This window comes from Elgaria multicarinata, chromosome 16 (genome assembly GCF_023053635.1).
Source record: "Elgaria multicarinata webbii isolate HBS135686 ecotype San Diego chromosome 16, rElgMul1.1.pri, whole genome shotgun sequence".
Lineage (NCBI taxonomy): Eukaryota > Metazoa > Chordata > Lepidosauria > Squamata > Anguidae > Elgaria > Elgaria multicarinata.
The window spans coordinates 3,128,836-3,141,398 of record NC_086186.1 but is presented as its reverse complement, the minus strand read 5'-3'; positions in this window follow the sequence as shown (position 1 = coordinate 3,141,398).

Sequence of the window (12,563 nt, the reverse complement as noted above, 5' to 3'; positions counted from 1 at the left end):
CTTAGATGACAGGGCTGTTGTAGGGATTCTTAAGGAAATGTTGACCAACAGAACTCTCCACACATGGTGGACTATGGATTCGAGATGGGAAATGGTGCCTTGCCTAAAATCACCTTTTCATGTATGAGATGTGTTTTGGGAACTTCCCAAGATGGAGTTCCAATCACCACAAGAGGATCATTGCTGGATCAAACCAATGGTCCATAGTCTGGCATCCTGCCTCCCACAAGGCCAGCCAGAGATACAAAACTGCACCTGAACATCTGTTGGTACAAATTTCAGAAATCACACACACACCACACACACACACACACACAGGAGTATTACCAATGCATTGGTTCACAAGTTCTTAATGCTAAGTTCACAAGAGCAAGTCATTCCAAATTCCAAAATCCATGGAGAAACTGGGATGTGGAGAATTTTAAAAGCATCTCTAAAACTTGATGCTCATTCTGGTTGAAGCCGTTGATGCAATAATTTACTGGAACCACTTTGGCTTTTCTGTTTTTAATACAAAGCAAAACAAAAGCAACAAAACTCTTGATCCAAGTGAAAGGAAATGGTGAAGCCAATCTGACAATTTTATCGATGAGATTTAACTTTTGCCAATCAATAAAATTAATCCCATTTATCCTGGCATTGTTAAGGGGGCAACTGAAGGTTTCTAACCATTGAAAGGAAATGCTGGCTATTAATGTCATTTCTCCTTGTGTCTGTGATGGATTTTTAGTGTCGCCTCTTACTGATTCTTGGTTGTTGCCTTTTGTTTTGTCTTCAATAGCTTGTCTAATAAAGGCTATTATCTTGGGCACAAATCTACTTCATGCCTCAATTCCACTTCGTAACAGTCAGTAATAATAGCAGAACAATGAGGCTTTTAAAGGGGGATCCTTCAGGAGCTGTGGTGTGTGGTTTTCTCCCCCCGCCTCTCCTCCTCTTTTTCTTGCCACAGTCTAAAGAGATCAGATAGCGTGGGGCGTGGGCGTGGGGGGGGGCGTGCACAAGCAGGTGGAAGGAGGCATCTAGGTTGATAAATTGGATGTCAGGACAGCATCAGCAGCAGAGTCGATGGGACGTCTTTTGAGATGCCAATACAAGACCCATGATGCTGATGCACCTTTGGTAATTAAAGCAGATCAGTGCACAATACAGGGGTATTTGCAGTAGCCTGGAATGAAGCACGCAGGCATAGAGTGGCTTCTTTACACTGAGCATGGACACTTTTAAAGCAATGTTTTCAAAATTTCTGGGTGTTGTTGTTGATTTTGTTTTGTTTTTTTTAAAATTATGAATGGCACTCCTAAAATCTAGCACCTGTTAAAAACATGAAATGGAGAGGGATCAGGATCCAGCAGCAATGAAATAACTTAATTGACTACATCCTTTGCAGCCAAAGGTGGCGGACATCTACACAGACAGTAAAAACAAGACCTGGAGCTGACTGTAGTTCAGATCACGAACTTCTTATTGCACAATTTAGAATCAAACTAAAGAGAATAGGGAAGACCCACAGATCAGTTAGATATGAGCTCACTAATATTCCTAATGAATATGCAGTGGAAGTGAAGAACAGATTTAAGGGACTAGATTTAGTAGATAAGGTCCCGGAAGAACTATGGACAGAAGTTCGCAACATTGTCCAAGAGGTGGCAACAAAAAACATCCCAAAGAAAAAGAAAACCAAGAAGGCAAGATGGCTGTCTGCTGAGACACTGGAAGTAGCCCAAGAAAGAAGGAAAGCAAAAGGCAACAGTGATAGGGGGAGATATGCCCAATTAAATGCAAAATTCCAGAGGTTAGCCAGAAGAGATAAGGAATTATTTTTAAACAAGCAATGTGCAGAAGTGGAAGAAGACAATAGAATAGGAAGGACAAGAGACCTCTTCCAGAAAATTAGAAACATCGGAGGTAAATTCCAGGCAAAAATGGGTATGATCAAAAACAAAGATGGCAAGGACCTAACAGAAACAGAAGAGATCAAGAAAAGGTGGCAAGAATATATGGAAGATCTGTATAGGAAGGATAATAATATCGGGGATAGCTCAGACGGTGTGGTCAGTGAGTTAGAGCCAGACATCCTGAAGAGTGAGATCGAATGGGCCTTAAGAAGCATTGCTAATAACAAGGCAGCAGGAGACGACGGTATCCCAGCTGAACTGTTTAAAATATTGCAAGATGATGCTGTCAAGGTGATGCGTGCCATATGCCAGCAAATCTGGAAAACACAAGAATGGCCATCAGACCGGAAAAAATCAACTTATATCCCCATACCAAAAAAGGGAAACACTAAAGAATGTTCCAACTATCGTACAGTGGCACTTATTTCACATGCCAGCAAGGTAATGCTCAAGATCCTGCAAGGTAGACTCCAGCAATTCATGGAGCAAGAATTGCCAGATGTACAAGCTGGGTTTAGAAAAGGCAGAGGAACTAGAGACCAAATTGTCAATATCCGCTGGATAATGGAGAAAGCAGGGAGTTCCAGAAAAACATCTATTTCTGTTTTATCGACTATTCTAAAGCCTTTGACTGTGTGGATCATAACAAACTGTGGCAAGTTCTTGGTGGTATGGGGATACCAAGTCATCTTGTCTGCCTCCTGAGGAATCTGTATAACGAACAAGTAGCAACAGTAAGAACAGACCACGGAACAACGGACTGGTTTAAGATTGGGAAAGGAGTACAGCAGGGTTGTATACTCTCACCTTACCTATTTAACTTGTATGCAGAACACATCATGCGACGTGCTGGGCTTGACGAATCCAAGGCTGGAATTAAAATTGCAGGAAGAAACATTAACAACCTCAGATATGCAGATGACACCACTTTGATGGCTGAAAGTGAGGAGGAGCTGAGGAGCCTTATGACAAAGGTGAAAGAAGAAAGTGCAAAAGCCGGGTTGCAGTTAAACCTCAAAAAAACCAAGATTATGGCAACTAGCTTGATTGATAACTGGCAAATAGAGGGAGAAAACGTGGAGGCAGTGACAGACTTTGTATTTCTGGGCGCAAAGATTACTGCAGACGCTGACTGCAGCCAGGAAATCAGAAGACGTTTACTTCTTGGGAGGAGAGCAATGACAAATCTTGATAAAATAGTTAAGAGCAGAGACATCACACTGACAACGAAGGTCCGCATAGTTAAAGCAATGGTATTCCCTGTAGTAACCTATGGCTGTGAGAGCTGGACCATAAGGAAGGCTGAGCGAAGGAAGATAGATGCTTTTGAATTGTGGTGTTGGAGGAAAATTCTGAGAGTGCCGTGGACTGCAAGAAGATCAAACCAGTCCATACTCCAGGAAATAAAGCCAGACTGCTCACTTGAGGGAATGGTATTAAAGGCAAAACTAAAGTACTTTGGCCACATAATGGGAAGACAGGATACCCTGGAGAAGAGGCTGATGCTAGGGAAAGTGGAAGGCAAAAGGAAGAGGGGCCGACCAAGGGCAAGATGGATGGATGATATTCTGGAGGTGACAGACTTGACCTTGGGGAAGCTGGGGGTGGCGACGGCCGACAGAAAACTCTGGCGTGGGCTGGTCCATGAAGTCACGAAGAGTCGGAAACGACTGAACGAATAAACAACAAAAACCATTCCATTTCAGGTTTCAGGCTGAAAAATTAAGGTCTGTAGATCTAACAGGGCTTCCTATATCCACCAAAGAGTGGATGACAGAATGGAAGGCCCCTGACAAGGCACAAAATGCAGGCAGGATGGATTTTACTAAATCCATACATCCCTACTTACCTACCATTCAGCAGAGCGAGGCAACTGCTTCATGTGGCAGCACATGAAGGGGGCAGCACCAGTAGCCCCCCCCTGCCCATACTGTTCCTCCTGAGCCCTCCCTGGCCAGACCCCTCTGTGGCCACACAGCTGTCTTGAAGGCCCTCAACCAGCCTGCTGCCCAGGTGAGCACCATGCGGTAGGAGATGCTCCCATAAGAATATCAGAAGAGCCTTGAGGCTGGATCAGACTGAGGGTCCATCTAGTCCAGCACTCGCTTCACACAGTGGCCAACCAGCTGTCGACCAGCGACCAACAAAGCAGAACGTGGGTGCCACAGCGCCCTCCCATCCATGTTCCCCAGCAACTGGAGCACACAGGTTTACTGCCTCGGATACTGGAGGTAGCACATAACCATCAGGGCTAGTAGCCGTTGGTAGCCCACACATTAAATGCAGGTAGGAGTGAGTTGTCCCAGGCACCGTTCATTACAGTTAGTTATTTATTATTTTATTTACAACATTTATAAGACTGCCTTTCTGGGAAAGCAAATACACAATCAAGGCAGTTAAGAAAAAATATCAGAGAATTAAAATAAATAAAGACATTGTAAAACTTTTTTAAAAAACCCTTTTAAACCATAACAACATTTTTAAAAGCAAAATTAAACTGTGCTGCCCCCTCTTGGATGGTTTAGTAGGGCCTTGGAGCATACATAGCAGAATGGACATGAATCTCTCATACTTCCCTAGTCTGAGGTCATGATACTGAGCTCAAAGAGGGCCATCATGGAGCTTTCTCCTGTGGCTGGGAGTGGGGCAGTAGTGAAGATCTGAGCAGGAACCTTTACCTCACAGCTGTCTTCGGCCTCAGAAGTGAAAATCCCCAGTATCCTATGGCACCTCAGACCTTGTCTAAGGACCATAGGATTGCAACCTTAATGCATATCTGACAGCCATCTGTCAGGGATGCTTTAGGGTGGATTCCTGCACTGAGCAGGGGGTTGGACTCAATGGCCTTATAGGCCCCTTCCAACTCTACTATGCTATGATTCTAATTATTTCTTACTGTGTGCAGTGTAGGGGCTTACTGCTTTACAGTGCAATCCTATCCATATCTCCTTGAAAGTAAGTCCCACTGAGTTCAATGGGACTTACTCCCTGGTAAGTGCATATAGGATGGCAGCCTTTGCATGAGAGAGATTTCCTCATGGAATTAATGGGTAGGTAGATTTTCACTAGCAAGTTCTGGAGTCAAACATTTTGTGCCCCTCCCACCAAAGGCGGCTTTTCATCTTCCCAGATAGAATGACAAGTATATTTAGGTCCAATGAGTGGGGGGAAACACGTAGTTTTTGTCAGCTGCTTGGACTTCTCTTATTGGTGCTTCTGCAGATAAGAACAGCCCAAGTGTGGAAGCCAAATATGGATCACTGTTAATTGAATCTCACCGAGCCTTGGTAGGGCTTAGTGTGGTGAAATGCTAAGCAATTTCCCAAGTCCAGTTCTTCTAACTCAGAAAGAGGAAATTGTTATCTGTAGGGCTGCCAAGTCAGGAAGGTATTTTGGCAGCATGGGCCCCTGTTAGAGCCACAGTCCATCACAGCTCCCTCGGCTGATGAACAGCCATCGTAACGAGGGGCTGCTAGTTTGACATTCTCCCCCCTCCTAAGCTCAAGGCCTTTCTCTCCCAAATATGAAGAATTTTGATACATTCTCATCAAAAATGAACTGAAAGAAGATTCCTTCTTGCATCAGTCAAATTCAATAGATGCAGCCATTCCCAGCATGGAGAGGCCTGCCTTGTACCTGCTTCTGGCAAATTGCTCTTAAATATCAGGAGTCCATCAGAATAAAAAGCATCCGTAACATGGTTCCAACGCAGGGGTTCAAACCCAATTTTTAAAGATCTAAGCACTCAAAACCTGGATGGATGAATTTTGTATCTATTAGTTTTGGTTTCTCCCATATTCATTAAAAAATAATAATCAAGTCCTTTTTCTCCCAAATATGCGAGAAATCTGATCTGGGCGACGGAACTCCCAGTGTTTATCCAGAAACCACCATAGAGCAAGTGAAATGGGTGGGGATGGGTGGTGGTGGTTATGCAGAACTGAAGAGGACCAACCTGTTGCTTAGTGACCCTTTGCCCCACCTGGAGTGGTGCACGGATGCTGACAGTTCTCGGTTACCAATAAAGCTGTTCCAAATCGGAGCCAGACTGGCCAGCCGCCTCCCTGACTCAACCCTCTTGCAAGATGTAAATATTTAATGCCCACAGCTTCTGGCACTTCAAATTGCTGCTTTTAAAGGCATTTTCTGCGATTACTTGGGTTCCACATTAACACAAAAATAACATGCACAGCACACAGGCAATCTCTGCCTCTGAGCTCTCCCCCAAATCGTAATTGCTTTGGAACTGGCAGATAGTTGGTAAAAAGCAATTTTCCTCACATTATGAGGAAAAATCTATCCCATCATATTATTTGCTGAAACCTTTCAGTATTTGGGGGAAGGGGGTGGCAGTGACGGTTTGGCAGCGCATTTGACTTCAAGACTCCCGCCCACGCATGGATTCTCCTCAGCTCGCTAACGCGAGGTCACACGAGTGAGGCAAGGCAGATGGGATTTCTAGTTCTCTGGAGCAGTGCTTCTAATGCTCTCAGTTGAGCTCAGGATTCTGGGGCTACCTTTGGTAACCCTCAAAAGGGAATTTTCTGTACCATAAGTGTAATAGGAGTGCTTATCAGCGAGGATATATTGAGCCTAAAATGATAATCAGTGCTGAATTTCAATGGAAAGCTTGTTATTGTTTTTGAAATATGTATTTTATTTCAGTGGTTGGCCATGCTGCATGAGAACAAAGGCCCACGTAGTGGCTTACCAGATGCCTATGGGAAGCCCAGAGATAGGACATGACTGCAATAGCAATCTCTTAGTTACAGGGCCAGCCCTATCCTGGGGCAAAGTGAAGCAGTCTCCTCAAGCAGCTGATGCTGGGGGTATTATAAGATACATTGTCACAGAAATAAATGAAGCCATTGGATTACTTTTTTGATCAGGATTTGCCCGCTTCGCACCTTCCGGACTGAACATGGACTCAGATGCAACCTGTGGTCAAAGTCTGTACATTTCTGAGCTTGCAAATGCGATTCGAAGCTGAGGGTGAGGGGAGGGGAGTTTGAGAGCATGTGTACATTTGAAAATGAGGTGAAATCAATGGAGGGAGAAGGTGCACTTCTCAAAGACCTGCACAATTGATGCATAAATTTGGATCAATGTGCATTAAAACACACATGGATTTTAATGCAGAAAGAAACAGAGTTTGTAATGTGATTCAGACTTGAGTCAGAAAGTTCTTTGAGATAGAATTTGGACAGCTTTGGTGAGTTTGGGTTTTGCAGATTAGCACAGCACACAACTGAACAGACCTAGTTATATGCCGAAGGCTACTTCAAAAATAAATAAATAAATCTTTGCCTCATGGCAGCAGGACAGAAGAGAGGGAGCCAACCTAGCCTCCCTCAGTGGGGAGTTCCAAAGTTTGAGAGCAGCCATCGAGAAGGCTCTCTCTCATAGAGCCACAAAACACACCTCGATGTGGTAGTAGCAAAAGGACGGCCTCTCCCAAAGACCTTAAACCCCAGGCAGGCTCATAAGGGAGAAGACGGTCTTTCAGCTAGTCTGGTCCCAAACCATATAGGACTTTACAGGCTATAAGCAGCAGCGAAACAGATCAGTAGCCAGTCAAGCCCTTGCAACGTGGGAATCATGTGCTCCTTGTAACCATGAGTTCTGCTCTCAGGCTTTCCCAGGAATTAATGATGGGAAATAAATTGGAATCTGAGTGAAATGTTCTTCTGGCATTCTCCATGGGGATTTCCTTTCTATGTTCTTCTCAGCCATGTTGAAGGCTGCTGCAGCTGGGCTGGAATACAAATGAGATCCAACCCAACATCTTTCTTAATCTATAGTGATGCTTTCCTGTAGCTGTATGACTCCAACCTGGGAAAAAGCTGTTTTAGATGAGATGTCCGGAGTAACGAGGTGTAAAAAACATTTTAAAAAATTCCAGAAGGGTATCCATGTTAGTCTGTTGCAGCAAAGGCAACAAAGAATCTTGTGGCAACTTAAAGACTAACAAATGCATTATTGCATAAGCTTTTGTGGACTACAGTCTGGTTCATCAGTTCATTAAAAATGTTTTAGAGACGGAGCCTGGATAAATGAGGTAACATTGAAGATCTTCCCTCTTAGGGGAGGGTTGTAGCTCAGTGGTAGAGCATGTGCTTTGCATGCAAATGTCTCGGGTTCATTCACTGGCAACTCCAACAAGTAGAGCTGGGAAGATTCCTGTCTAAAAATCTGCAAAGCCAGACGGCACTGAATTAGATGAATTCTTGGTTTGACTTTGTGTAAGACAGATCGCTATCTATCTATCTATCCTTCCTGATAAGCAATGATGGAGAGCATCACAAATAGGGATATCCATCGTGGAGAAATCTGGCCCTTTTTGGGCCCAGATTCCGCCCCCCACCCCCAGCACCCCAGCTCAGCTTCCATTTGTGAGTGAATGTTAAGGATTGAGAATGGGAAGAAGAGGTAAGAAGATAATATTACATGTTTATTTTAAAAAGCTGTAAAGCATATAGAGGACCTCATGAAGGAGCAGGATGTGCTTGAGTGGTGATGCCTTCTTAACACATGCAAGTTATTGCAGGATTCTGAGGCCGTAGCTAGACCTAAGGTTTATCCCGGGATCATCCCAGGTTCGTCCCTGCCTGAGCGCTGGATGCCCTGTGTGGCACTTAGATGAAGAGGTTTGACCCCAGGACAATCCTGGGATAAACTTTAGGTCTAGCTACAGCCTGAGTCAAAAGGAAAGAAGGTGCGTGTGTGAAGCAGCTGAAAGGAAAGTGTAAGGGAGCATAAGGTAAGCTGAACAGACCCTTGTGCTGTCATCTGAAAAAAAGACAGAAAGAATCATCCACTTGAAATGTGGACAGACTGGAAATTGGTCCTGTCACTTTGAAGATTTGCAAAGAGTGTTAGACAGATGGGCAAGTATGAGCCATCCCTGAAAAAGGCAGCCTGGGAAGGCAAGAACAGTTTTCTTGACTTCACAATAAGGATGAGCTAAAACAGGGGCACATTTCACACACAAAACTCCACCCCTGTGAAATGCCCTTGTCTCAGTGTGTGTGTGTGTGTGTTGTAAGCCAACCCCCCCCCCCCAAAAAATCCCACACTTATTAAGAGTGAGGGAGAAAAGAGTTGGCTTTACTCATACATCAATTGTACCTGGCTATGTGACATCACCAAGAAGCCCTTTCAGAGTGAGGACAATGCTTCCTCTTCTCATTGAGATTAGGCTTTGTGATATAATGCAGCCAAATATGTCTAGTGAAGCTGCTAAATTTTGTAATTAGGGTGCACGTTGGTCAAGCCTCCATCCATTTATAATGTTGTGAACAGGTGATGAAGGGTATACAAAAATAAAAGTAAGCAGTTATGGTTTTCTAGGAACTTATCCAACCTGAACAGCTCCTTGTGCCTCCAAGATTGGGTGAAAAATTGACCCATTTCTAGTCCATAACATCTCCTTTCATTTGCCATTGTAGTGGAGTCAGTAGCATAAGGTATGAAGTGGCGTGGTCCTCTGCACCCCATGAGATGCCTCTTTTCTTGTGCCACATTTCTGATGTTAATTCAGAGTGGCCTATTGATGGTGATCTCTATGTACAAAATTTGAATGGGTTAGGGCCGGCTTCCTTGGTGGCTGCCTCCCAGATTTTGCATTTGTTTCTTACAGAGGCCAATGTTGGAAACAGGATACTGGATGAGATGGGCTTTGGGTCTCATCCATCTGGGCCCTTTTAACTATGAACACTGTTTTGCATCCTGTGTACTTAACTAGCAATAGAAAGTAGAGGATGCGGAGTGATGTGGATTTTTCTTCATTGTGGAAATATAATATGAAATAAGGAACTACAGACTCCACTGTGAACCATAGTTCACACTTGACTGGGAGGAATACCTGCTAAAGATGTGATTTGATGCCCCATCCTCGTCTTTCATTCCCCCCCCCCCCAATGCAGATGAGTCTTGTAATGAAATCTATAAGTTGATTTTTGGCTGAGTTCTGGTTTTAAAGTTTGGGAAAATCCTGTTTCTGTGGAAATTAGAGTGCATGCAAAGAATTTAGTTAATCACAGAATCATAGAATCACAGAATAGCAGAGTTGGAAGGGGCCTACAGTCAGGAAGTTTTTTCTGATGTCCAGCCGGAATCTGGCTTCCTGTAACTTGAGCCCGTTATTCCGTGTCCTGTACTCTGGGAGGATCGAGAAGAGATCGTGGCCCTCCTCTGTGTGACAACCTTTCAAGTATTTGAAGAGTGCTATCATGTCTCCCCTCAATCTTCTCTTCTCCAGGCTAAACATGCCCAGTTCTTTCAGTCTCCCCTCAAAGGGCTTTGTTTCCAGACCCCTGATCATCCTGGTTGCCCTCCTATGAACACGATCCAGCTTGGAGCGGTCCTCCATAGAAACCCATATATAGTAGGTGATAAAGGAAATGCATATTATGCATGAACACTGGTGAAGTCTTTGCTTCTTTATTGCACTGTGGTGTGGGCACTGGAGGTAATTCACAGACCACAATACACCCACCATGCCTCTATACTATTTTTCGTTTTCCTGTTTTGTATTATCTCCATAGCAACTGATTGACACCTTTCTTTCAAGGAACATTTCATAGACAATCACAAAGCCACTTAAGTACGGGTTACAAAGATCTCCACACACACTTAATCACATGAAGAGTGGGCAGGAAAAGACGTGCAAACATATGGTCTAATCCTTACTGGTGATGTTGTGAACATTCCAGGTTGTTTTTTGAATCTATGTTTTTAATCAGTTTTTAATGTGTTTTATATTCATTGTTGTTTCCTGCCTCGATCCAAGTGGAGAGGCGGGTAAGAAATACATTATTATTATTATTATTATTATTATTATTATTATTATTATCTATTAAAATATAGATTAATATGGCATAGTGAAAAGAATGTCATTGCTACATGCTGAAAGAGTCAAAACCAATGGCCAATTTTTACATCCATCCTGCACTTTTCAGGTTGCATAATAGAAAATGGAAATAAAAAGGTGGCAAGTGTAAACCAGCGCACATTGAAGGTGCATTTGTATGCATGCATAAGTGAGAAAAGTTCTACAACTCTCAGCATGCCCCCAGCCAGCCATTTTTAACACTCAACAGTAGAAATCCCATGTCCTGATTAAAATCCTTAACATATACTGCCAAATGACTGAGAGCAGAGGAAGGACTTAACCTGGCACCAAAAAGGTAACAATTTTGGTGCCAGGTAGGCCTCACTGGGGAAATTGTTCCTTAATTGGGGGGCCACCACCAAGATGGCCCTCTCTCTTGTCTTCACCTTCCAAGACTCCCTCATGGGAGACACCTGAAACATGGCCTTAGATGATGCATTTAGCCTGCAGGCAGGCTCCTGCTGGCTGAGGTGCTCTCTTCAGTTCATTTTTGGAACCTGATTTGCACTCATCCACAGATTGGAACACCGTTATCCTTCTAATTTTGCACTTCACACTTCTTTGAAAATTGCAAAGCAGTCTTTGGCTTTTCTCTTCATATTTAAAAAGTACCAAAATGCATATTAAAATGCATATTTCATGAGAAAATTCACATGAAATGTTGCTTTTAAGATACAGTGTATACCCATTTTCATCATTTTTTGTTCATGTCATTAAAATATATATTGTGTCACTAAAAGAGAAAGGGGGAGGGGAGGGAGCACAGGGCCAAATATGGAAGGATTTCTTTCCCAATTATGCAAAACTCTTGACCAAATCTAAGATCTAGTTTTGCAATGCTTCTCTTTCCTGATTGGGTCTTGCTGCTTTGTGTGTTTGTTCCTTCTCCATGGTGCTGAACATATCAGAACATCCTGTACGAGTCTCATAAACAGGATAAAGCCCTAAGTCCTCTGTTGGGAAATTCTGTATGCATGTATGTATTTTCTGGAACAAAAACTCTGTTTTTGAATGAGAGGCTTAACAATGCGCTTTTATAAATTGCATGCTTAATATGACAACACTCAGTGCTGTCTTCTCAAACGGTACTAGCAAATTGTACAGAAAGGAGCCAAGCGCTGTTTTTGCATCTTCTCAACTTAATGCCAAAAGAAGGGAGCTGAATAATAGAAAGATCTTGCCACAGAATCCAGGCTTCTGGGAAGGATGATCTCTCTGATCTTCCACTTTCATTGTGCAGTGCTTTTCAAAGAAAAACCTTCTATGTAGGCATGTGCTCCGCTCCGATTAGAACCGGAGAATCAGAAGCAAATTGGCCTGCTCCGCCTTGCCCAGAGGCAGAGTAGAAGCGGACTGCGGACCCCTAGAAGCAAGGCGAAGAGAAGCGCCCATTTTCAGAGCGATCCTCTTTCCGTGGACCGATCCGATCGCCATTTTGAAACATTTCGCCCATAGGATTGCATTGCGGAAAAGAAAAGGGGATAACTGTGTTGTTTTTGAAGCTATCTTTCTGAAACTTATTGTGCTTAGAGAGTCATGGCTGGGAGTCATTTTAAGCCATGTACATTGATGGTGCTATATATATAAATAATAATAATAATAATAATAATAATAATAATAATAATAATAATACTCTCAGCTCTCTGCGTGGTGCGGTTCGCTTGCTAGAATTTTTTAAAAAGTAGGGTAAAGGTGGGAAAAAGATTACCTTTTCGATTGCTAAGGGGCAGAGTCAACTCCCGGTCATGATCACATGATCCCAAAGTTGGAGG